At 42.6% G+C, this 24,645-nt stretch overlaps 1 long non-coding RNA gene across 1 annotated transcript in view; it reads right to left on the bottom strand.

Annotated features, from left to right (window-relative positions):
* Nucleotides 1-5,293: 5,293 nt before the first annotated feature.
* The window catches only part of LOC148001113 (uncharacterized), a 62,491-nt gene continuing 43,139 nt past the window's right edge, over nucleotides 5,294-24,645 (bottom strand). The window contains exons 2-3 of the long non-coding RNA XR_015639048.1: nucleotides 18,014-18,191; nucleotides 5,294-6,459 (exon numbers count right to left, since the gene is read on the bottom strand). This is a non-coding gene — a long non-coding RNA (uncharacterized LOC148001113). The remainder of the gene's footprint in view (nucleotides 6,460-18,013; nucleotides 18,192-24,645) is intronic.

Below are 24,645 nucleotides of genomic sequence, written 5' to 3'. Positions count from 1 at the left end.
GTTTTAGCAAAGGCAACAAAGGGAGAAATTAAATATGCACAGGCTCAAATTCCAACCTAATTGCTGATTTAGAAACACACAGACTGTGGTGCAAACTTGCACGTGCGCATGCAACACTGGAATGCAGGCAAAACCTGCATGGAAATGACGTCAGGTAAAGGAGATGAGTAAAACTCAAGTTGCTGAAGCCTGTCCTGGGCTTGTTCACGGTACTGTACCCTGCTCTGCCTTTTCAATCTGGGGATTGAACCCAGGGCCTTGCTCCTGCCCTACTACTGAGCCAGACCTCTTACCTCAAATCCCTTTCTGGAAACAATATATATATATAATTTTATACATCTCTGGACTAGTATTTGCAGCAACATCTCTAAATTCTCATCCATTTGGGCCAGCTTTTCTTAAACAATGGATAGTTTTGTACAGGGAATCTGGCTCCTACATGCATAAAAACTGCTCTTAACTAAGGACTAAGGACTATATAATCACTTCCAGGAAAACTTCAGTGTCTGTGTAGCAAGGAGTCGATGTGATATTTGCAGGACTCAGCTGCCACGAAACATCAAGTTCACCGTGCACAGCAGAAGCAAGAATACAACGGACTTCTCTATCACTTACAAAGTATGTGCATTGGCCACAGTAAACCACGGAGAAGACACTTAGTTAGCCAGGCCCTGCCACTCTGGGATCAGTCAAATAAGTGGGGGATTCAGCAAGAATCTGGGGAACAAGACAGCCAACCTGTATATTTTAGGTTAAAACCACTAGGGCTCTATGTGCTTCTGCTGCACGGTCGTGTGAACCACGCCTTCCTTGCTTCTGCTTTGCCTTTAACGTGAAAGCAGTTGTGCTCTCCACTGCAGGGCCACACCATAGAAATAATTTCTTGAAAAAAAAATCAACTTGATAATCAATGGCAAACATTTTAAAGCAAAATTTGTTTCTTGTTTTAGAAATGGCAACCAGAAAGTTTGAGGATAAACTTCATATTGTCTTTGACTTGTTCACAGAATAATCTGCCAACCCTCTAAAGACTTAGATGGCTCCTCTTCTGAGGGCAGGACTGGTTGTTAACCATGGGATGCAGATGCCTGGGTCTTCACCATGGTCCGTTATTCACCTGCTTCTGTCTGGAAGCCCAGAGACCAGTAAGACCCACAGACAGGGGACAGACAGGGGACATACTACATTGTTCCATCAGCTCACCATCACAATGGATCTGATTCCTTACAGTCCTCCCCGACAATTACTGAAGGTTAATTTTCAATATGAGTTTGACTAGAAAGACCAAACTCGTAAGTGGCCAAACTGACAAATCCAAGCACGTGTAACAAACTCAAAACCCTTATTCTGCTGTCGTGTACTTAAATGTGATGATTTTAAGCACTGAATGAATTGTATTATTGAGTTTTATTATCACCTTACATAATTATCTCCAGACCTTGGCACTTGGGCTTTTCAGATTTAATCATATACAAATTTGTAACATAGCGAGTTGTTGTGGATCTGCCCATCATCTTCCCTAATCAAAAGCAAGAATTTCTGCATTTTTCTTTCCCCCACAGACCTATATCCTCTTATCCCTAAAACTAAACTCAATTACTGGCATTATGTGAACAAAAACATGATAATCAATCAAAACACATATTTTAGTTGTTGTATTTCTTTTGACTTTTTTGAAATATCTGTTCTAACGTTCTATACATTTTTTCCTCATTCTTAGTATCACATTTTCTGGGTGGCATCAAGAAAAAATATGTAAACAAATTTAAAGATTTTTCAAACCATAAGTTTCTAGTCAACATTTCACAGTTCTTAACTTCCTGTGCTCTGAATATGAACTTTAAGCAAGTGACATTTACTGCCAGTTCTCAAGGAAATATCTTTGCTTGAATGTTAGAGTCTGAATGTCATCTACTAATAAGATTTGAGTCTGCATTATTTAATTTTCTACTAGGAGACTTGCTCCCACAGGTTGCTAATTATCTCCTCCATGAATGACCTCTTTGTCCTAGTAAACTGTGAATTCTTCAAGGACAGAATCCCTGAGACAGGCATATTAAATGCTTGTTGCCGAAAACTTGAAACCACCCTGGTCTAAAGCACAGATCAGCAGGATCATGGTATTACGTCACCACCTTAGTGATGACAGCTATACCTTTCATTCCAAATACAAAACGGTAATGCATTACTTTCCTCTCCATGGAATCTGTCAAGAAAGCACAAAACATGAGAATAGATACAACAGAATATAAAACAATATCCACCCCCATTAGTAAAGGCATCTAGTTATACAAAACTAGTAGCAAACGTTCCAAAATACATGGTGACAGTCTTGTCAGAACCACAAAAAGAAACAAAGTGAATTCCCTATCCAAATATTCACATAAAGAATTCATTCTGGTGTAAAGGACAATATAGTCTTAAATCAAAGTTTACATGCAATGCGATTCTACTGTGCTTAGGGAAAGGAATATCAAGCAAGAAGTTAGGCCAGAATTTGGAGAAAGAGTCAGCATCTGGCTTGTTGTTGTGGCTATTTCAACCATAAAGGAATTTAAAAATCTTGATGTATGTATGTATCTATGTATGTATGTATGTGTGTATGTATGTATGTATGTATGTATGTATGTGTGTGTGTATGTATGTATCCACTGAGTCTAATTGGTGCTGCCCCTATATGTACAAGAACAGGGTCACGGACTAAGACATGGGGACCTACCAGTGGCCACACTCCTAAATAAAGGTCACTCTCCCTCTCCCAGTAACCACCAATCTACCCTGTGACAGGGTGGAACCTGGTTATCCTTTCCCCGGTCCTTACTGGGATTTTTTTTTTGCTGGCTTGGTCTTGCACAGATCTTGCATAGGTGAGCAACAGCCCCTGGGAGTTCATGTGGGCAACGATTGTGTGTTGCCCAGAGGACAGCACTCTGCCATATTCTCCTTCTTGTGCATTTTTTCCATGCCTACTTCTTAGATGTCCCTTAGGCCCTGAGAGGTAGGAATCAATATTCATATTTTATCTGTAGCTGAGTACCCACAGTTGCTTATTTTCAGTAATTTGAACAGTAATGACCACCGCCAACTGTGAACAAAACAATAACAACAAACCTTCTCTCACAGGTCAGAACTAATACAAATTGATGGATATAAATATTAACATTTAGAAGGCAGTTTGGCATCATGGCCATTGAGAAAGACAGCAGTATGTTGTCCCCTTTGGGCATATGATTTCCCCAGCAATTGTTGTACATAGAGAGTTCCCTCCCATGGAGCAGGCCTCCCACCACTGAAGAGAGCAGTAAGTTACCCCATAAAGAGTCTCGCTGTTACCTCACCTTGCCGGCAGTCAGTACTGCACTATTTTAGTGTCCAGCGCTAGATAAAACCAATGCTATCTTTGCTCCCCCCGAAGACTGCATAGGATCTTCTGGCATTATGAAAGCTGTCCAGCAGGAAGGATTTCTGATCAGTGGGGAGACTGGTTTCTCTGTGTCTTGCAACCGAAGGTGTGTGGTGTCTTCAGTAATGGGATCTTACTATGTAATTATGGTGGGGCACCAAGAGCAGTGGCTGCTTCCCGTGCTGTTCTGCAGATTTCTGGAGCCTCCCTGATCAATAACTCATAGGAAAGGAACCCATACCTGGCAATGAGATTTTCATTTAATAGCTCAGGTCTTCTGGGAACAGCGCGGTTCATAGTGTGGGGGAGCATATTGTTTTTCGGTGCCCATATGATTTGTGTCAAATAATAATGACTGGATCACTAGCAAATGTATCTTGTCCCTAGAATACATTAAATATATGATTTCACATGGAAAAAAACATTGTTTGTTTCAAGCTTTAAAAGATAGTATTTTGGGGCTGGGGATTTAGCTCAGTGGTAGAGCGCTTACCTAGGAAGCACAAGGCCCTGGGTTCGGTCCCCAGCTCCGAAAAAAAGAACCAAAAAAAAAAAAAGATAGTATTTTGGGCCCATGCTGGACTCAAGTTGAAGGGAGGTCCCTTGCCTCAGCCTCTGGAAAGCTGAGAGATTATAAGCATGTACCACTGTGCATGGCGTACAGCTGGACAATTTGGGAGGTGTGATTAGGTGAAAGGTTTTGAGGCACAGATGTGATCCTAGAGTAACCTGTGGGCCCAAATGTAACCACAATTATACATGTTATATGTGTTATATAATGTTATACTTGGAAGAGCAGAGCACAATGTGACTCAGGGAAAGAGATATAATGGTGGAAACCGAACAATGAGGCGAAGAGAAAGACTTGATTAGCCCTTGTTGGCTCTGCAGATGAGAAAAAGCCACACATGATGGAATGCAAAAGCCTCTTGGGCAATAGTTCCCTACCTTCCTAATGCTGTGACCCTTTAATACAGTTCCTTATTGTAGTGACTCCCAACCATAATGCTATTATCATCATAATTGTGATTCTGCTGCCGTTAGGAATTGTAATGTAAATATCTGTGTTTTCCAATGGCCTTGGGCAACCTCTGTGTAAGGGTTGTTCGACACCCCCCCAAAAAAGGGGTTTCACAAGTTCAGACCACTGCTCTAGACACAAGAAAAGGCAAGGAATAAATTCTCTCCCAGAGCTTAGATAGTAAAGGGAGCACAGTGCTGGTTTAGCTTGGTTTTAGCTTGGTGACAGCCATTCAAGACTGGGGACCCCCTAGAACTGTAAGTCAGAAAATAAATACCTTAACTCACTATCTTTGTAGTCATTTGTTACAGCAGCAATAGGAAACTAGTATCAGATCACTAATCTCTCAAGGTTTGGCCCAAGTGATAACCATGAAGAACTATAGCACCGTCCATGCTTAGAAAAGTCAATGTAGTCTAGAAGTGGGAGGGGCGTTTTAATGATGGGTAGTTACTTTGGGACGTCTGCCATAATCAGACCATTTATCAGGAGGCTTTTCTCCAGCTACTGTAGATCCAATCCTTACCTCCCTTTTCATTGCTCTTGCTTGTCTCAGACTTTTCATTCACCCCGGTGGCCCGTGTTTAGCAAGGCTGATTACGTCCCAACTTATAAAGCAGCAAAGAAATATATAGCCTCTGCTCCAGTAATACCTACCTCCTTCCTCTAGCACCCTCCATTCCTAAAATATCACGGAATGCTATTCTAAACAGGCATGACCTTTGGATTTTATAGATTCCCATCTCCTTGCATAAGATGTTTACCAAGAATGTACAGTACTTAAGACAGGGGTTTCTCGTCTCTCATCTGTAGCTATGGAGTTAAATGTTAAGGAGTCTGTTCTTTTTCTATAAAAAAACAAGCTCACTGGTTTAAAAGCAGTTTATTAAAGCCTGGTGTGGTGGCTTAGGTCTTCAATCTCAGCGCTCGGGAGGCAGACACAGAGACTTCTTGAGTTCAAGACTAATCTGGTCTACAGAGCAAGTTCCAGGACTGCCGGGGTTACACAGAGAGACCCTGTTTCAAAAAAGCCCAAATTAAAATTAAGCAGTAGAAGGAATTCTTTTAAGGAATACTGGCCTCTAGCTCCCTCGGGGCTTTCATTCCTCCTATGTTGCTATGTTGAGAAAGTCGGGAGAAGGCAGCGGCTGTAGGCACCCTGAGTACAGACCGCGAGCGGAAAGGAGTTCCAACTAGTGAACCGGATGCAAGTGAGTTTCCTGCAACCCTGGGGCCTGGAATCATTGAGCGAAAGCACCGCTTCTCCGGAGAGACGACCCTGTTAATATCACTAGAAGCCAAGGTGGCACGAGCAGGGCCGCAAAATGCATGCTCTGTAGAATGATCGTCAGGTGATCATCCGGCCTTGTTTTTCCTCGCACATGCAAGTTTCTTTCTGCTCTAATAATAGATAGTGTGTCGTAAAAATAACAAAATAGTTCTTGAGACACGAGGCCCTTTCGGGCTTAGTGTCAGTAGGAGGCGAGAAAAGATCAGGATCTGGTGGATCTTTGAACCATCCTTAGCAGCTCCTGCCCTGGCAGCTCTCCATGGTAAACATTCAACTGAAAAGTGCCCGTCTTCGCTGCCCAGGGCCAGCTTGAGCAAGGAAGTTGCAACACTGTAGAAATGGAGAAAGAAGGCAAAAGAAAAACTTTCACTAAACTTCAGAGCTTTTTTTTTTTTTAATTGCTATTATTAGAAAAAGTCTTGTGTGTTAAACTCGGGGAAATTCAGGAAGTGACACAATGTGCATCTTCTTTGAAGCCTCTTGGCATCTTGGCATCTCTCTGGCTGTCTTCTCAGGTCCATTCTGAGGTCCTCCCAGGATCAGAGGGGTGCACAGATGTGACACAGGTCACATCTCAGAGGTGCTTCCTGGGCTACAGTTTGGTGTTAAGCCCCTGCCCCAGATGTAACTGTGTCCCATTAAGTCGCAGCTTGACTCTGTCAGCCGCTCCCCTCTACTTGTCAGCTGCCTGTCCTCCAAGATTCTATTCTTCACCATACTGGATATGGAGTCCCGCTCTGGCCCCTGAGGAATGAAATTATCAGATTTTGTTATTAACAAAGAGGCTTCTCAATCTGCAGGAGTCGATAGGATGACAGTCCTTGATTCTGTTGAGTACAGCAGTAGTAGGTCAGACAGCATGAGAGCAAGCAGAAATCAAATGAGCACCACAAGGTTCTCTCTATTGACTTGCAAATGAACAAAGTGGTGGATGGAGAGTGAAACTCTTGCCCCAGGCTACTTCACTAGGATTTTGTTGACCTGAAAGCCTCCTTCTGGTATCCATGGTACCTAAAGGCCCCACCCACCCAAGCTTCCAAAGGAAGGAAGCAACCAAAAGTCCTGCCCATCTATGATGCCCACGAACCACAATGACCACCGTGGTTCTCTGATTTTTTTTCTATATACCAGGTTCCATTTTAGAAGACCCAACAAATATCTCAAAGGTTTGTCCTGCTTCTGCCCAGCAACATTTTCCTGCTTACAGAGATTTCTCCATCTGCCCTTAGAAAGCTGCCTAATACAATTTCGCTGCCATCTACAAACAGCTCTGCCTTGCATTTGCTAGGCAAGCGCTCTACCACTGAGCTAAATCCCCAACCCCAGGAATTCTTAAAGAGGTGCCATGCACTGTTTATTAAATGACAGTAGTTTTCAAAAAGATGCAAATACCTCAGCTACTCTGTACATTACGCTGATCTCGTGTATCGGTTTATGGAAATGAGAAAACAACTCTTATAGTACAAACCCTGTCATTGCCCCTATAGCTGTGGACAGCAGCAGTCTATGGGCCTTAAGGCTGCATCTGAAAGCCTCAGGGAAAGGTTCATTCGACTGTTTACGACATGGTTCATCCATATGTCTAAGGCAGAACACGCAGCCATTGTTTTTATTGCTCTCAGCACTGGGAAGGCCATTTTGAAGCCACAAGTTAGGAAAGAATAAAGTATGCATGGCAATCACCGTGGCACCGACGTGTCACTTTAGATCTATCCTTTGTGGGTTGCTACTAGCAACGAGAAAATTAAGCTAAAGGATTTTAATCAAATAAACAGTGCCTTGTACCCACTGGTCATATATCCTGGTGCGTGGTAAAGTGACTAATGGGAGTTATCTGGTAGAGAGTATTAATCGGAGTTCTCTGGATAGGAATTAAAAAAAAAAAAGACCATAAAACAATAATCATCAATCGTGAGAATGCGAACGTTGGAGGCCTGAGGAGGGAGAACATCCATTGAGCTGGCAGAGCATCTCTCTGCTCTGCAGTGAGATTTTTCACCCTTAGCGCTCACCCACAGAGGCAGAAACGAAATCGAATATCCAGCATTTGAACCAGAAAGTGACCTGAGCTCTAACATTGCCAATGGTAATCCTGGAGGCTTTGATCAACTGAATGCCTTTGACCTTGTAAATCAAACCTTGATACCAAAAATCTTAATAGCAGAAAGATGAGCTAACGAAAGCTTAATCAAGCATCCACTGTTCTGGGCAGTGTTCTGGATGTTGACCTATCTTTACAGATCTCTTCCTTATGCATCTGTGGATATGATTGATGATCAATCTCCTGTCCTCCTACAGAGACACGGAAACTCTGAGGGGTTCAATAATTTGCTGGAAGTCAAAGTCCTAACGTATGACAAAGAAGGGTGGAACCTAGTTTTGTGTGATGATGATGACGATGAAGATGACGACGACGACAACGATGATGAGTGATTTGCTTGAATGCACGAATGTCTACCACATGTGTGCCTGGTGCCCACAGAGGCCAGAAGAGGATGTCAGATAATCTGAAACTGGATTTACTATGAGTCACTATATGGGTGCTGGAAATCAAACACCAGACCTCAGACGCCTGGGCTACTTCACTTGGGTTTTGTTGACCTGAAAGCCTCCTCCTGGCATCTATGGTACCTAAAGGCCCCATAAAGGCAAGCAAGAGCAGCAAATGCTTCTATCCACAGAGGCATTTCTCAAGCCCCCTGTGCAGCTTTAAAGACCTTTACACCACCACACTAGTTCTTACAAAGCAGTAAGAAAGTGAGAGAGCTGCTTTTTGACCAGCCACTTGCACTAGAGCGTCTAGGAGGGGCTCCTAGGTGCCAGGTGTTTCGCTTACATGATTCTTCAAAAGCACACCGTGGCCTTGTGAAATAGGTATTTAGAATACTGACGTATGAACCTGTTAAGGGTCTTAATTCAGATTGCAGAAACACTAGGTGGCCACAGCGGAAACAAGGGCTTTCTGAATTAAACGTGTTATTTCTACCTTCTAATTCCATCTCTGACAAGACACAGCCTTTCTGAAGTGATGCTCTGTGTGTGTGTGTGTGTGTGTGTGTGTGTGTGTGTGTGTGTGTGTGTGTGTGTGTGTGTGTGTGTAGGAAGGGGAAGCACATGCAAGTTGGCGGTTGAGGCTTTCCTACTGAGTGCAGTTTGATTTTACAGGCCAAAATCTGACCTCTGGCATAGTCAAAGATGTATATATGCATGGAAAATTGCTACATAACAAGATTATCTTATACTATGAGAAAGACTACAGATTTTCAAAACAAAGATTTTGGCTTCAGTTCCCCTTAAAGAGTAAAAGAAAGATACAATGAAGCAAGAGTATGTTCTGGTCTTTTTATATAGAATACAGTGCTGCCGCCCATCTGTTCCCTACCTAAAACTATTACTGAATAATTACGATTTTTTAAACTTTTTATTAGATATATTTCTTTACTTACATTTCAAATGCTATTCCCTTTCCCGGTTTGCTGTCCATAAGCCCCCATCTTCTCCCCTCCCCCTCCCCCTCCCCCATTCAGGTATTCCCCCCATACATCCCCCTTACTGGCCTCCCCATATTCCCCTGCACTGGGGATCCAACCTTGGCAGGATCAAGGGCTTCTCCTTCCACCGGTGCCCCAACAAGGCTATTCTCTGCTACATATGCAGTGGGAGCCCTGGGTCAGTCCATGTATAGTCTTTCAGTAGTGGTTTAGTCCCTTGAATGCTCTGGTTGGTTGGCATTGTTGTTTTTATGGGGTTGCAAGCTCCTTCAACTCTTTCAATACTTCCTCTAATTTCCCCCAAGGGGGTCCTGTTCTCAGTTCAGTGGTTTACTACTAGCATTGACCTCTGTATTGAACATGCTCTGGATGTGTCTCTCAGGAGAGATCTATATCCGGTCCCTTTCAGCATTCATTTTTAAAGCTTCATCCATCTTATCTAGTTTTGGTGGCTATATATATATATGGGCCACATGTGTGGCAGGCTCTGAATGGCCATTCCTTGAGTCGCTGCTCCAAACTTTGCTTCCATATCCCCTCCTATGGATATTATTTTTTCCCATTTTAAGAAGAAGTGGAAGCATCCACATTTTGGTCATCCTTCTTCTTGAGCTTCCTGTGGTCTGTGGATTGCATCTTGGGTAATTCGAGCTTTTGGGCTAATATCTACTTATCAATGAGTGCATACCATGTGTGTTTTTCTGTGATTGGGTTACCTCACTCAGGATGATATTTTCCAGTTCCATTCATTTGCCTATGAATTTCATGAAGTCATTGTTTTTGATAGCTGAGTAGTATTCCATTGTGTAGATGTTCCACATTTTCTGCATCCATTCCTCTGTTGAAGGGCATCTGGAATCTTTCCAGCTTCTGGCTATTATAAATAAGACTGCGATGAACATAGTGGAGCATGTATCTTTGTTGTATGTTGGAGCATCTTTTGGTTATATGCCCAAGAGAGGTATAGCTGGGTCCTCAGGTAGTTCAATGTCCAATTTTCTGAGGAACCTCCAGACTGATTTCCAGAGTGGTTGTACCAGTCTGCAATCCCACCAACAATGGAGGAGTGTTTCTCTTTCTCCACATCCTCACCAGCATCTGCTGTCACCTGAATTTTTTATCTTTGCCATTCTAACTGGTGTGAGGTGGAATCTCAGGGTTGTTTTGATTTGCATTTCCCTGATTAATTATGATTTTAAAAAAACTAAAAAAACTTTAAAATTCAAATGGAAATTCCAAAACTTCACTGGTCAAACTGACATTTCTATATACAACATTGTAACTTTTGCCCTGTTCCTAGCTTTATCATAATATGATAAATGAAAATTATATTTATTTAAGGGGTGCAGTACATTTGCTGTTTTGATATATGTATGTAATTTTAACTGCTTACTACAGTTAAGCTAGTTAAGATATCCATTGCCTTGGAGATGCTGAAAATAATAATAATATATTAATAATTACTTAATATTTTATTATTATACCATATAGTGATAAAACCTGCTTTAGAAATTTTCAAGTATCTAAGTTGGAGGGTCAGGGGATTGGGTTGGATCTAAAGGAATTGGGGAAAATCCATTTATGAAATTCTTAAAGAATTAAGAAAAGTATTTTTATGATAAGCCTTGAAGTAGCAAACCTAGTTTTGCTAACTCTAATCGCCCTCTGTAACTGAATCTCCAGAGCTTTGTGTAACTGGAACTGGGTAGCAAGTGACCAGCATTCTACAGTGTGTGAGTCATTCTTAAGGGGTTGCTATCCCATAGCCAAAACTCTCACCCATAATTCTTCCTGTCTGAAAAAAAATGCAGGGATGGAAATGGAGAAGAGCCTGAGGAAAAGAAGGTCCAGCGGCAGGCCCAAAGTATGTTCCAGCTCAAGGGGGGGCCCCAAGCCCTGACACCATTACTGAAGCTATGGGCTTTCACAAAAAGGACCTACCATGACTGCCCTCCAAAAGATCCAACAAGCAGCTGGAAGAGTCAGACACAGATATGTGCACCCAACCATGAACAGAAGCCACTGACCCCTCTGGTTGAATTAGGGAAAAGCTGGAGGAAGCTGAGGAGGAGGGCAATCCTGTAGGAGGACCAGCAACCTCAATTAACCTGGACCTCTGAGATCTCTTAGACACTGGACCTCCAACCAGGCAGCATACACCGGCTGAGATGAGGCCTCCAACACATACACAGCAGAGGACTGCCGGGTCTGGGTTCAGTCAAAGAAGATGTTCCTAACCCTCAAGAGACTGGCAGCCCCAGGAAGTTTAGAGGTCAGCTGGGGTGGTGGGGACATTCTTGTAGAGACAAGGTGGGGTGGGGGGAGGTATGGGATGTGGAACCTTTGTGAGGGGGGGAGTGGACTGGAGGGGAATAAAATCTGGAGTGTAACTAATTAATTAATTAATTAAAATGTTTCAACAGTCTGGGGCAGACTGTAGAGCTGGTGGCACAGGCCTGTCACCCTACCTGTTCCAGAGACTACATGATGACTTCAAGGCTGCCTAGGCAATTCAGTTCTACCTCACAGCCAAGTTTAAAAGAAACAAATATGTGTTGGGGATTTAGCTCAGTGGTAGAGTGCTTGCCTAGTGAGCACAAGGTCCTGGGTTCGGTCCCCAGCTCCGAAAAAAAGAAAAGAAAAAAAAAAAAGAAACAAATATCGCACTGAGGATGCCTAGCTTGTGCAAGGTCCTGGTCCCCAGCACTAGAGGAGAAAAAGGACCCAACAGAGTGTTTTCAGACAACGTTCTCGTGGTCTTGCACTAAGACCTGCTGGAGAACCAGAAGCACTGTTCCATGCCCCTTGCCTGGAATCTACATGAATTCATACACTGCTGAGAACCAACCATGTGATGTCAGCGGAAAACCAAATAGCAGCTTCATTCTAATGCTGCTGAACGCTGAATGGGGGAGAGAGAGAAACATAAGCAATGGGTCTGATAACTGCTAATACCTTAAATTCTGAAATACTGTTAAAATGGTACAGACACACAGCATCGTTTGGACAAAGGCAGAAATACAATGTTGCAAAGCCTCTCACATGACTTCGCTCTTATAAAGAAGTGATGACCTTGTGGTGTTATCTCCTCAGACCCATGGTTCTCACAGCTGACATCCCCAGCCTCTGGATCCTCCCTGACCCTTAACTTGGTTATTTTTCTTAATTGGTTTCTCTATTTCGTTAATTTCTGTTCTTTTATTTCCGCCCCTTAAGTTAGTTCCTCTTTGATTTCCAATTTCCACCTTCTTACATGCATCACGTGAGGATGTGAGTGGAGGCCAGAGGCCAATATCAGGTGTCTTCCTCAGTTGTTTCCCACCTTGATTTTTGAGACAGGGTCTCTCACCTAATTGGAACGTACTGGTGCAGCTAGACTTGGGGGCTGGCAAACTCCTATGACTTTCCCGACTCTGCCTCTCCAGCACCGTGTTACAGACACTCACTGTGTGCCCAACTTTCTATAGGGTCTTAGGGGTGTGATCTCAGGTCCTGATGCTGACACAGCACACACATTACTGACTGAGCCATCCCCCCATCCCCATCTCTACCTTCTTAAGACAGCCCTTCGATTGTTGACCATGGATCTTCTTACCTAATAAAAACGTTGAAAGAGTTAAAATTCTCCACAAGCGTTGCTTTTGCTCTTTCCTATAGAGTTGAGTATGTTCTAATTTTGTCATAATTTGAATTTGAAATATTTTCTAATTCCCTCATTACCTCTTTGGTCTGTGCATCATTTAGGAGTTTGCTCTTTCATTCCCTAAGTTTGGAGTTCCCTTAGATATATCATTATTATTGATTCCTAATTTAGTTCTGTTGGGTTAGGAAAGAAGGGAGCTCTATGCAATTGCAATCTTTCGGGTTTGTGAGCTTGTTTAATAGCCTAGAATAATTGATGAGCCATTCACATCTTAGTCGTCTGCATTTTGCGGTTATGAGGTATGGTGTTCCACAAATGCCAGTTAGGCTGTGATGACTGATAGCCTCGCTCAGATCCCTTTGTATATGCTCAGCCCGGAGAGTGGCACTATTAGGGGGTGTGGCCCAGTTCGAGTGGGTGTGGCCTTGTTAGAGTGGGTGTGTCACTGTGAATATGGGCTTTAAGACCCTCATCCTAGCTGCCTGGACACACCTCCTTTATACGACTTGCATTGGTCATGGTGTCTGTTCACAGCAGTAAAACCCTAACTAAGACAGATCCTTTATGTCCTTAATTACTCCTCTGTCTGGTTGCCATATTAACTAGTGGTAGAGGAGTATTGAAATCTCCAAATGCAGATATAATTTTTTATCTTTACCTTTAATTCTTTTAACTTTACTTCCTTTATTTGGATGTTTTACTATTATTAGGAATATGAACATTTAAATTATTATGGCATCCTGCTCCATATGTCCTTTCACCATGAGAGACTGCTTCCATTTGATTCTAATAACGCATTTTTGTTTCAATGTCTGTGTTAGCTGACATTAACATATTCATTACAGTATCCCTGCATATATTGTTTGTGCAGAATATCATTCTATCGCTCTACATTTCAAATATACTTCTTGGGCGAAGGATATAGCTGAGTTGTGCCTCATATACACAAACTGGGTTCAGTCCCAGAACTGTGGTACACAATTGTATAAATAAGTGAGTATATCTTTTACTGAGAACACATGCTTGGGTTGCATTTAGAGGTACATGTGTTACAGAGGATCGACCCAGGGTATACATGGCATGCCAAGCAATTTACGACTAAACTACATCCTCAGACCTTTGTCTTGCCTTGTTAAAGATCAGCTTATTTTGAAATTTTGGCTTACAACATGGCCTAATAGAATTTACTAGGAGGAAATGTTCTCCTCTCCACTGCCTAGCATGGTATCGCCTGCCTACATGAGATCATTTCAATGTAGCGAGTGCAAGTAAGGAGTGGTGTTACAAGCAACTCTTGACACAGATTGCCTTAGCTCTGAATCAGTAGGTGTCATGGTGGGAGCCATATTGGACAGCACAAGCTTTACTCATGCACACTTCAGATTTGAGTAACAATAAGGTTGGATAGCTGAGGTGTAATAAAATATAGACGTATACTTTGTCTTTGCCTTTTTTTCCTGGCCACACTAAAACCCTTGGGCTTACCTGAGTGAAAAAAAATGTTTCTTATTTGTTTAGTTGGTTGGGTTTTGGTTATTTGTTTGTTTTTGAACACTATGATTTTTAGGGTAAAGCGGCAGAAAAGGTACCATGGTGGGTCCAGGCCAAGGGGTGCTAAGAGATCATGCCAAGAGGTTTATTCGAGAAGTGGGGAGAGCACAAGTCCTTCTCAGACTAGGAATATGACTGAGAAAGACAGACAGACAGACAACAGACAGAAAGACTGACTGAGAGACAGGGAGAAGAAAGGCCTTTTAAAGGGGATGTAAATGGGAAAATACTTACCATGCAGTGACAGTGGAAATATGTCACACCTGGTGCTCCTGCTATTGGGTTGCTGAACGTGAGGCTGGCAGAACCGAATTTACCACAACGTGGACACAAGAAGAGAATCGACCTAAACAGATTCTGGATGAGAGCTAGTCACCTGAAAAACTAGCCCCTTGACTAACAGGTTGAAAACGTTGGTAACTTTACCCTTCCCCAAGGAGTGGAGATAGGCTGGAGAATGAGTTCAGTCATCATAGGCAATAACTTAATCATGCCTGCACAATGAACCTTTGGTGGAAACGGGTCCTAGAACATCTCACTGGCGAGCTACTCGTGAGCTCCAGAGTAGCCTTGCACCGTGGCCTACCTACAACCCTTGACATCTTGTTCTTTAGGTCCTTCCATTCAGAAGGCTCTGAGCTATACAGCAGACCACTCATTATATTAAAGCACTTTCTGGGGTTCTGTGGGTGATTCAATAGAATTAATGAACCTATGGAGGGGCATCTGGGAAGCTCCAAGTTTGTAGTTAACTGGGAAGTATGGGTAGCCTGGGGATCCCAAGAGAAATAGTGAGAATAGTAACTCTTTAATCTATGGAATCTGGTGCTAGCTCCATGGACACAAAACCGTAACGAACTCTGCTCTGTGGGTTTGCAAGGAGCAGAGACTGCGTTAGTATTGGAAATGAGCACATACAGGAGTCGTCAGGCAATTTCCTCTGCACTGAAACATTCCCTCCAGGAGAAAGGAAGAGGCTCCGGAGACTTGGGAGGTAAATAAAAGGTCACGAGTCTAGGAAAAGAACAACTTGGAAGATCCTCTGGAAAGTCTCTCCCCCGTTTTATAAAAGGAATAAACAGTTGATGGGTAGAGACGCATCGCCGCAGAGGAGAGGTTTGGACTGTGGCCCGCAAGCTGTCCGGATCGCTCCAGGGTTGCAGCCTTCATGAGGTGCAGCTTGTGCTGTTGCCGTGGGTCTTCTGATCATGCAGCTACGTTTCAGTCATTCCTACTTCCTGTCAGTAACTGCGCACCCACCCTTCTGTTAGTGACCCTGATGAGAACACCCTGGTCCACCAAGTGTTACATTGGTGCAGGTGCCACTTTGGTCTGACTCGGGTTCCCTTTGTGGGGTGAATAAATGTGTTTCATGTCTCCTCGGTAAAATCTGTCACCCAGCAATGGGTCTAGTCTTTCTGCTCTTTTCTGTTCTGTGTTCCACTTGAATGACTCTATTGATCTATTTCCAAGTTGCCTGATGCTTTCCTTTGTTGGAGGAACTTGAACTCCATTTTACTTACACTTCGTCCCTCTCCTCTGTCATTTCGAAGTGGATTACTCACTGTCCAAGACTCAATTCAGTGATTTTCAATTCTTCAAAGAGCTCCGCGAATTCGCAGATGGGTCCGATCATTTTCTCTTATGTTTTCCCTAGCACAGTCTGCATCCTCCCCTCGTGGTGCCTCTGACCTCACCTAGAGATAGAACTTGATCTCCACCTCCCAGTAGTTCATGCCTCAGTCACCTCTGGCATGTCTTGATATTGTGACCTGTCATGACTCTGCGATGGAGTTTGGGGAGGGGAATCTTTTATTTTTAATCTCATGACTAGATCCATGACAAGTAAAGTTCATCCCTAAAATAAAAGTTGCATTCTGCCTGAACTGGACAGACGTTAATAATTCTATTCTCCAAATTCATCTAACTGAAAAGTTATGGCAGAAGCCCGTCTCTGGAAAAACCCCAAGGGCAGCTCGTCGTTTGTTTAGTTGAATCTTGTTATTAGATGGAATTGAAATCCGCATCGATGGAAATAATTCAATCAGCTAAAGAGGTTCTGAGCTACAGCAAAGGGTTTGTGGGATTCCATGAGTAGCTGTGATATCAGCATCGGGGAATTTGTCTTTTACTAAGGTGACTAAACGGCCTATTAATATTGGCTATGGTGGTTACAGGGACACAACTCTTAGCCCAGCAGAGCGCGTGGCAGGCACAAAGGAAGAATGGGGTCTCTCAAGTGCAGCAACCCTGGGCTGGAATTGCAGGGCTTCTGTTGGCCAGTTATGCAGCCTAGAAGATAGTCCTTCATCTCTTTGCTCCTGCTGTAGCTGTCAGATCAGAGCGATACACTTAATGTGTACCTTTATTGCAAACACTTAAAAATCATGTGCTTAAAGCACATAGCAAATAAAGTTAGCGCTGAACAAAGAGAAGATAATGCACCCATTTCTGTGTCATCGTTACTGTTGGCTTAGGAAGATTCAACTAGGCTCCACCCAGGGACCTAGCAAAGGCCAGGGACCTAGCAACAGCTGAAGACATCGTAATCTGTCACTTCCAGGTGCAGGCGGCCTGGCATAGAAAAGGACTGTTCACCAACCAGTTCTGTCTCTCTCTCTCTCTCTCTCTCTCTCTCTCTCTCTCTCTCTCTCTCTCTCTCTTTCTCCTCCCTCTCTGTTCCCATGTTCCTGGATGGTTCCCCCTACCCATTTCTGTCTTCTTCCTCTCTGTCCTCTGTCCCCCTTCTCTGCCCTTATGGTTCTGCTCCCGTCTTTCTGTCTCTACCCCTTCTCCAGGCCCTGAATCCCTCTCTTTCTTCTAAATAAACCTATATATCAGGTCTGTCACAAGATGTGATTTCTGAGGGAGGACACCTTGGCATACTATACCCCACACACACCAAATTATATTTCATAATAATATTTCATTTCTGATATTTATCTAACAGAGTTCATCGGAAACATGAAGTATGTATGAAGGCGAATATCATCATACATCAAGTAGTAGACATCCTTGGCAATGTTGCCCAAATTCAAAAGTCTCCAAGGTTTGTTTATCCTAGCTATCCATGATAAGAAAGGGCCTCAGAACGTTTTTTTTTTTCTTTTTGGTGAGCATATATAGTAGAAAAAGGTGTCACTTGCCAATCACTGAGAGTAACCTCTGTGCTAGGTGTTTTCCAGGCAATAGACACTCAAAGTAAGGTATATTGGGCATGAGGAAAGCTAAAAATGCCTTTAACAACTTGCCAAAACCTACACAGTGAAACACAAAACCGGAATTTGAAGGTGCACCTCTAGAGGCCTCACTCTCTGATGTACTGTTTGTTCAATGCTATTTCCCAAGACATCCAAGTCCTTTTGTGGTCCCATGTCTTCCCCTCATTCACCCAAAGGCCTGTTCAGTGTATGCAACTGCTCAGTGACAAAGGAAACATGGACCAGAAAAAAGTATCTTGGTATCTGGGAACTATGTAATTGTGAAGACGCCCTGAATTATACTTTCTAATAAGCAAAGGTTAGCCAACAGTGGTAGCCAACACTCGCAGGCCGAGAACATGGGATTAGCTTTCTGTGTACTTGCAAGCATTCTCTCAGCAAGATGCCCTTACCTTGGTTACCAACAGAGAGAGAGAGCCAGCTTCCATCTCCAAACCTCGCCCACACTGAGTGACTCATACTCCAAGTGAGGGACAGGGACAGGTTTCTGCTTCAGTCTCATGGGTGAGAGTCTTCAGGATTAACAAAAACTGCAGATGCTGACGCCAGTGACCACATTTTCGAAAGCATCTGGAGTCAAGAAGACAAGGTTCTAAGTTGAGGGATTGTAAACAGAAACATGTACTTTCCCTCCAAATTAAGTAGAATGGTATAGGTTAGTCGAATGAACACGAATGCCTCTCCTAAGAGGCACGCTGTGGTACCAGAGCTCTAGTCAAATAGCATGTCTTAATTGGTCTGGGTGTGAGAGCACAGACCTTTGAGCAGAAGCAGCGGCAAGTAGATCTCTGCATTCAAGGCCATCTATCCTAGTCTATACGGTGAGTTCCAGGTCAGCCAAGGCTGCATAGTGAGACTGTGTCTTGGTATATGTTTGAATTCTATATATTTGAAACATGTATGTGTTTAAGTAACCTGAGTCCAAGTGTTAAGACGTAAACTTCAAGAAACTTTTCATGAGAAACTATCCCTGCCCAACTTGAGATATAATTGTTTTGTGGGTCTGTGAGATGGCTCAGCCAGTGAAGGCACTTATCAATGACCTGAGAACCTGAGTCTGGTCCCTGGGCCCCACATGGTGGAAGGAGGGAACTGACTCTTCCAAATGGTTTTCTGATCTCCACACGGGAACTCATTTTTGACCACACACATATACACATACATGCCTAAGATAAATAAATGTAAAAACTTAATTAAAAGTTTTGAAACCCAAGTACTGACACAATCATTTTCAATTCATTGGCATTATTTCCAGAGCTATTAATCCCGACAGAATTCCTACATGCTGTGCTATGAATCAGGTGAGCCTTAAATTCCTAAGTAGCACAGGCCAGTAGTTTACATGAGTTTCTTTCTGTATTTTTGTATGTGTGCATATGTAAGTGTGTACTCCAGCACATACCTGGAAATGAATAAAATCGCATTTATGTGACACTAGATTTCACTAATCTTTTTCTAGTGACTCAATTAATGCAGAAGATGAAAATCATTAAAGAATTCATATCACGTTTTCAGGTTTGATGTTTTCGTTTCCAAACACTGAAAATGTCCAATATAAAAAAATAGACCTTGAAAAACAGATTGTCATGGTCAGGGAATAAAGTATAAATCAATAAATGGATGCTCTCCTGTCCCATCTTTATAAGCCAGTCAGAAAGGGAGCTTTCTTAGGAAAGACAGAAGGAAACTATTTCTCCCTACATATGTACATGCATGTGTGTGTGTGCGCGCACACACACACACACACACACACGTGCGCACACACACATGCACACACACATAAACACACGTGCGCACACACACACAAACACAGGTGCACACACACACACATGCACGCACACATAAACACAGGTGCATACACACACATGCACACACACATAAACATATGTGTGCACGCACACACACACAAACACACATGCGCACACACACACACACACACACACACACACACACAAAAGGGGTGCCATGATGTAAACAAGACAAACATATATAGTTAGTGCACTAAGAACTAAACCTTCCTTCCTTCCTTCCTTCCTTCCTTCTTTCCTTCCTTTCTTCTTTGATTTTTGTTGTGGGGGTGGGGTGAGGGGCACACAGAGAAAGAAAAGGAGGCTGACTCTATGTAGCCCAGGCTGGCGCCAAAATTATAATCATCCTGCCTCTGTCTTCAAGACCTGAGATCATGGGCATGGGACGCAATGGTGGAAAATCTGCTGTAACGGATTCCAGGGCTGAGCTGGAGCTAGAGAATCTCCTACTACCTTCACCTGGCAGGGCATTTCCTGCCACATCAAAGGGCCTTTGTGGGTTGATTGTGGGCTGATGAAAGAACCTCATTTTTTCATGATGTGCCCTTTGTTCCTGTTGTTTAAAGTAAAATTGCTTCTGCTTGGCTTCTTACACAGTTCATTAGCTTTGAGAATATTTATTGAGTCCTTAGCTTTGGCCAGACACCAGCCAGAAACAAAACATAGAACCTGACCGCAGATTCGGGGACATTAGCATGTCTTACCACAGTAACTTTTATCCCTTTGTTGGACTCAGAAAGTAGTTCTGTCAAAACCAAGTTGGTGAAATTCACATCTGGAAGAACAGTAGGGTTCTGGAAGGTTCCCATCGGCACAGCAACCCAGAATATCCCACCCTCACGTACCTCGCCAGGAACTTGACTCAAGTCCTCAAAAGCATTGCTGCAATCATAAGGTCTGGGAATCGTAGGGTTCTCTACCAATTCCACAATCCTGGATTCTGGAATGAGACTCTAATTTAACCCCTGCTTTGCATACACACGTGAACTAAGGTGGGTTCTTCACCATGCTTCCTGGCTATGCCTACTCTCTGTGGCTGAAGCTTGTGATAAGGATTCAGTAAAGTAAGTGTGTGAGGCGACAGACACATCAATAAATGCTCCACTCTTCGTCCTCTTTGATAGCTAAGGAACCGACATTCTGACAAGATGGCACTGAGTGATTTGGGGGTTGATTTTGGTCTTGCCTATGTACTCACTTTTACTTTATGTGTCTATTTTTACAATTTCAAAAGAGAGTGAGCATTTCATTAGCCTTTTACAATCATGTAGCTAAAAGCCAATGAAGCTGAAGAGTGCGGAGCCACATTAAAAAAACAAAACGAAAATGTCCTTGGTTCCTGAATTACACAGTCCACAGTTCACAGAGTGTGGCTGCCCCTCATGCTCTCTTTTTATCACCCGACGGGGTCAGCCTTGGAATTACTGTGCACCTAAACGGTTGGGTTTCCCTTCTCCACAAAGAAGTATTGGGGGGTGGGTAAATAATGTTCTGTGGGTTTATTCTTTAACTTTTTTATTTTTAATAACCTACAGTATCTTGCTATTTAGAAAATACAGTAATTTGGGTAACAGTAACTGGTTTATTTGAATTCTTTAAATGGCCATTTCTTTGCTCGAAAACCTATCCTACTCATAATTCTATATATTGTTCGTTATTTTTTATTTATTTTTTTATTTTCTGAAACAGGGTCTCATACAGAGGAAGTTGTCCTCAAACTCTTGATCCTCCTGCCTCCACTTCCTAAGTGCTTCATAAGCCTGTTTTTTTTTTTTTTAATTTGATACAAAAACAGATGAAATGATAATACGTTTAAAGTGTCTGGCATGCGTCAGCATTTGCATCAAGAAGTTTAAATATAAAAGATGCTTTCTGAAGTAAACTTTAAACCAGCCCTGAACAGAAATTACAGCAGCTCAAATTTTGGCAACCAAACCAATGGAAAGAACTGCTGTTCCGTGTGGCTATTTTGACAGGACAAATGCAGATATCCAAGGGAATTCACAAATGAAGTCCTTGGTGATCAATACTGGAAACTATGCTTAAGGGGTCTGATGTTAGAGACTGGCGGGAGGCTCAGGCGTTAACCAGGTAAGCACAGAGGGGCAACCCTTTAAACAGGAGTCCTTAGGTGACTAAAAATCAAACCAAGCAACAAGCAAACCAAAAGAGAAAAAACAATAAACAAACAAACAAAAAACAAACAAACAAACCCTGATGCTTGTTTGAGGCTACTCAGGTTGAATCATCACAGTTTATCACTGCATAACTCAGTTTTCAGCTGTTGTGACCAAATGTTTAAGAGCAGAACTGCAAAGGGGAGAGGTATTTGTTTACTCTGCCTCCTAATTTCAGAGGTTTCAGGGCAGACTCTGCTGTTTTCCGAGCTATTTGGGGCCTACGGGGGCCTACGTCGTCGTCATGGCAGAGCATCTTGGCAGGGAAGGCAATCTGTATTGGTTATTTTTGCATCTTCAAAGGGAGTGCCCAATAGAGACAACTGAGGAAGGAGAGAGTTACTTGGGTCACACTGTCAGAGAAATTTCAGTCCGTCATAGTAGAAAAGGCAAAGTGAGTGACTCCATCCTGGTGACAGCAAAGTCAGTTGGAGCAGCTGTTCACGCTGTCAGTGTCCAGAACCAGAGACTGATACTAGAATCAGAGGGGCACGCCCTTCAAAGGTCCACCCACAGTGGCCTATTTCCGCCAACCAGGTCCTGCTTCCTAGAGGCTTCACATCCATCAAAATAGAGCGACACACTTTGGACCATCCAAAACAGAAGCCCTTGGGGCACATTGTGGGCTCAAGCAACAACAGTCTGGTAGAGCAAATACTCTCACCTCAGAATGCTATGAAAAATGTCTAACCTCCTGGTGCATACACAGACCACAGCTATTCAGAGCAGGTACCAGATGACTATTCAGAACAGCCTTAAAACATGAGGACAGACACCAACAACTAAGTGTTAGCGCAGACAGAGGTGTAAATACCCATCCCTGTGCACTCTTTAGAGAATTTGTGTCAGTCCCACTCGCAGTTCACTTAGAGATAAGGAGCAGATATGTGGCTGTGACTGGAGAGTGACTAAAATTGGTAGGAGAAAGAGGACATGAAACTAGGCTGTAGTGGAAGGATTTGATTTTAGAAAAGGGACAGAGCAGAACTACAACCGAACCATGTACTCAGTATCCCTTTTAGCAAGACACTGAGCAGGGTCCAGCCCACCTATTTGGAGTTGGATAATCTGAGTATTGTCCATGAAGGATGGGATTGACACGATGACTTTCCAGGCAAAACCGAATCTGCAGATCGAATGGGATTGCCTGGTTTAGCTGACCTTAAAAAGAATACCAGCATGTTCCTGAGGACAGCTTCTAGTCTCCTTTGTCCTTTCTCTATCTTGACTGAGTTATCTAGGGTTGGTTTCTGCTGCAGTCAGATCAGAACTGATAGACAAAATGTTTGCCTTGTTCTGACCAGCACACAGTATCCCAACTAACTTTACCTAATCTCATTAGCCTTAAAACAATCTATTGTTCACTCACTAACTGTTTCTACTTAGCTTTAAAACATTTTAACACAAGATTGTACTATATGATTTATTACATAATATATTTATTGTATATAAATATAGTTGACTTCTGCCCATGATTTGCTATGCCCCACCCCACAGACACACATATAAGAAGGAGGAGGCCATTGTTGATTATAGCAATGGTAAGTTACAACACCGTTTTCTCCACAGCTGCTATTCTTTCACAAATGCCCTTCCCAACATCTCATCCTCTAGAAGGTTTATCCAAAGAACTGACTTAAATATCAGCTCTGTGAAGCCTTCCCTGTTTCCCAGACAGAAGTAATCATTCACATCTGTGATTCCTGGCAGTGCCACTGTCATTGGAACAGTGCCTCGATGTGCCTTTTGTTGCAGGTAGCTGGACTCCTTGAATAATTTATCATGGGTTATTCAGGGTTATGATAAATACTGAAAGTTGGATTGTATAACATTAGCACAAAGGTTAATAACATTATCACAAACATGAATAGCATATATTAAAATGCTACTTGGACCTAAAAGTTCAATCCAAAGAAAATAAAACACGCCCGGGGATACCTCCAAGCAAAGCAGAACCCTGGCACTGAGTTCACACATGGTTCCCACACTTGGAGACTCTCAATGTCCTCTCTTACAGAAATCAAGGATAAAGGGGCTTCTCTGAAGGAGGGCAGTGGTCCTAAAATATGGTAAGATTTGAGGACAGAGTCACATGCTTCAAGTGAGGGAGGGTCTTTTAAAGAGGCTACTTTTTTTCTAGATTGAATAATTTAAAAACATTTTACCATTTTTCAAAGAGAAAAACCAAGACACATTGACAATGTGTTAGTTAATTAAATAAAACCAGGATCACTGTGGGTGTGAAGAGTCATATGTTTGTTAAGTATAGTCTAGTTCAAATTCATCTGGAACAAAATAACTAGACTCTGTGTAATGCTTCACAATCAACAAAGCAAGCTCACACATATTATTCATGGGACTCATACACCAAACCTGAAAGGTTTCTTTATCACTTATGTTTTATTTGACAGGTAAGAAAAAGAGGCCTAGGACAGATTAGAGGACCTACCCAAGGTCACATAGCTGCTAGGGTCACCTGGGAGTCATGCCCAGTTCCTCTAATTCCAGCTCATATCCTTTTCACGACATCATTCTGCCTACAGTGGGGGGTTGGGGGGGGGCTGGTGTAGACACATACTTAGAAATGCCAAATCTGTTCTCTAAATAGATTGATGTTCTTTTAGGAAACTAATCACATTTCTGGAGATGAAATTTTGTTGTCGGTTTAGCTCTAAAACGTTTTGATGAGAAAAGTAGTTGACAAAATTTACTTTCAATGGAAGGCAGAATTAACTGAATATCTTAATTTTCATTTTCTGTGGATCACAAATTTGGTTCAGAATTATGACAAGCTACATACACAGATTTTAGCTTTTAAAGTTTATGGAGATGACTTTAGTTTGGGATTCTAAGTCCCTTTTTCTTAAGCGTTTAGATCCTCCCGTCCGCCTCTCTCTCCTGGTCTCTTCATCTCCTTCTCTGAAGAAGATAAGCTGAACATTTTCTTCACAGAAGAAACAAATGAAAGGAAATGGCATCAAGCAGGCCTGATCTAGAAAATTAGGGAATTCTGAAGACTGAATCATACATTATGTAGAA

The sequence above is a fragment of the Rattus norvegicus genome, chromosome 15 (assembly GCF_021556685.1).
Source record: "Rattus norvegicus strain SHRSP/BbbUtx chromosome 15, alternate assembly SHRSP_T2T, whole genome shotgun sequence".
In the NCBI taxonomy this organism is placed as follows: domain Eukaryota; kingdom Metazoa; phylum Chordata; class Mammalia; order Rodentia; family Muridae; genus Rattus; species Rattus norvegicus.
Note: the sequence above shows the minus strand (reverse complement) of the source record. Positions and strands in the feature narration are given on the sequence as shown.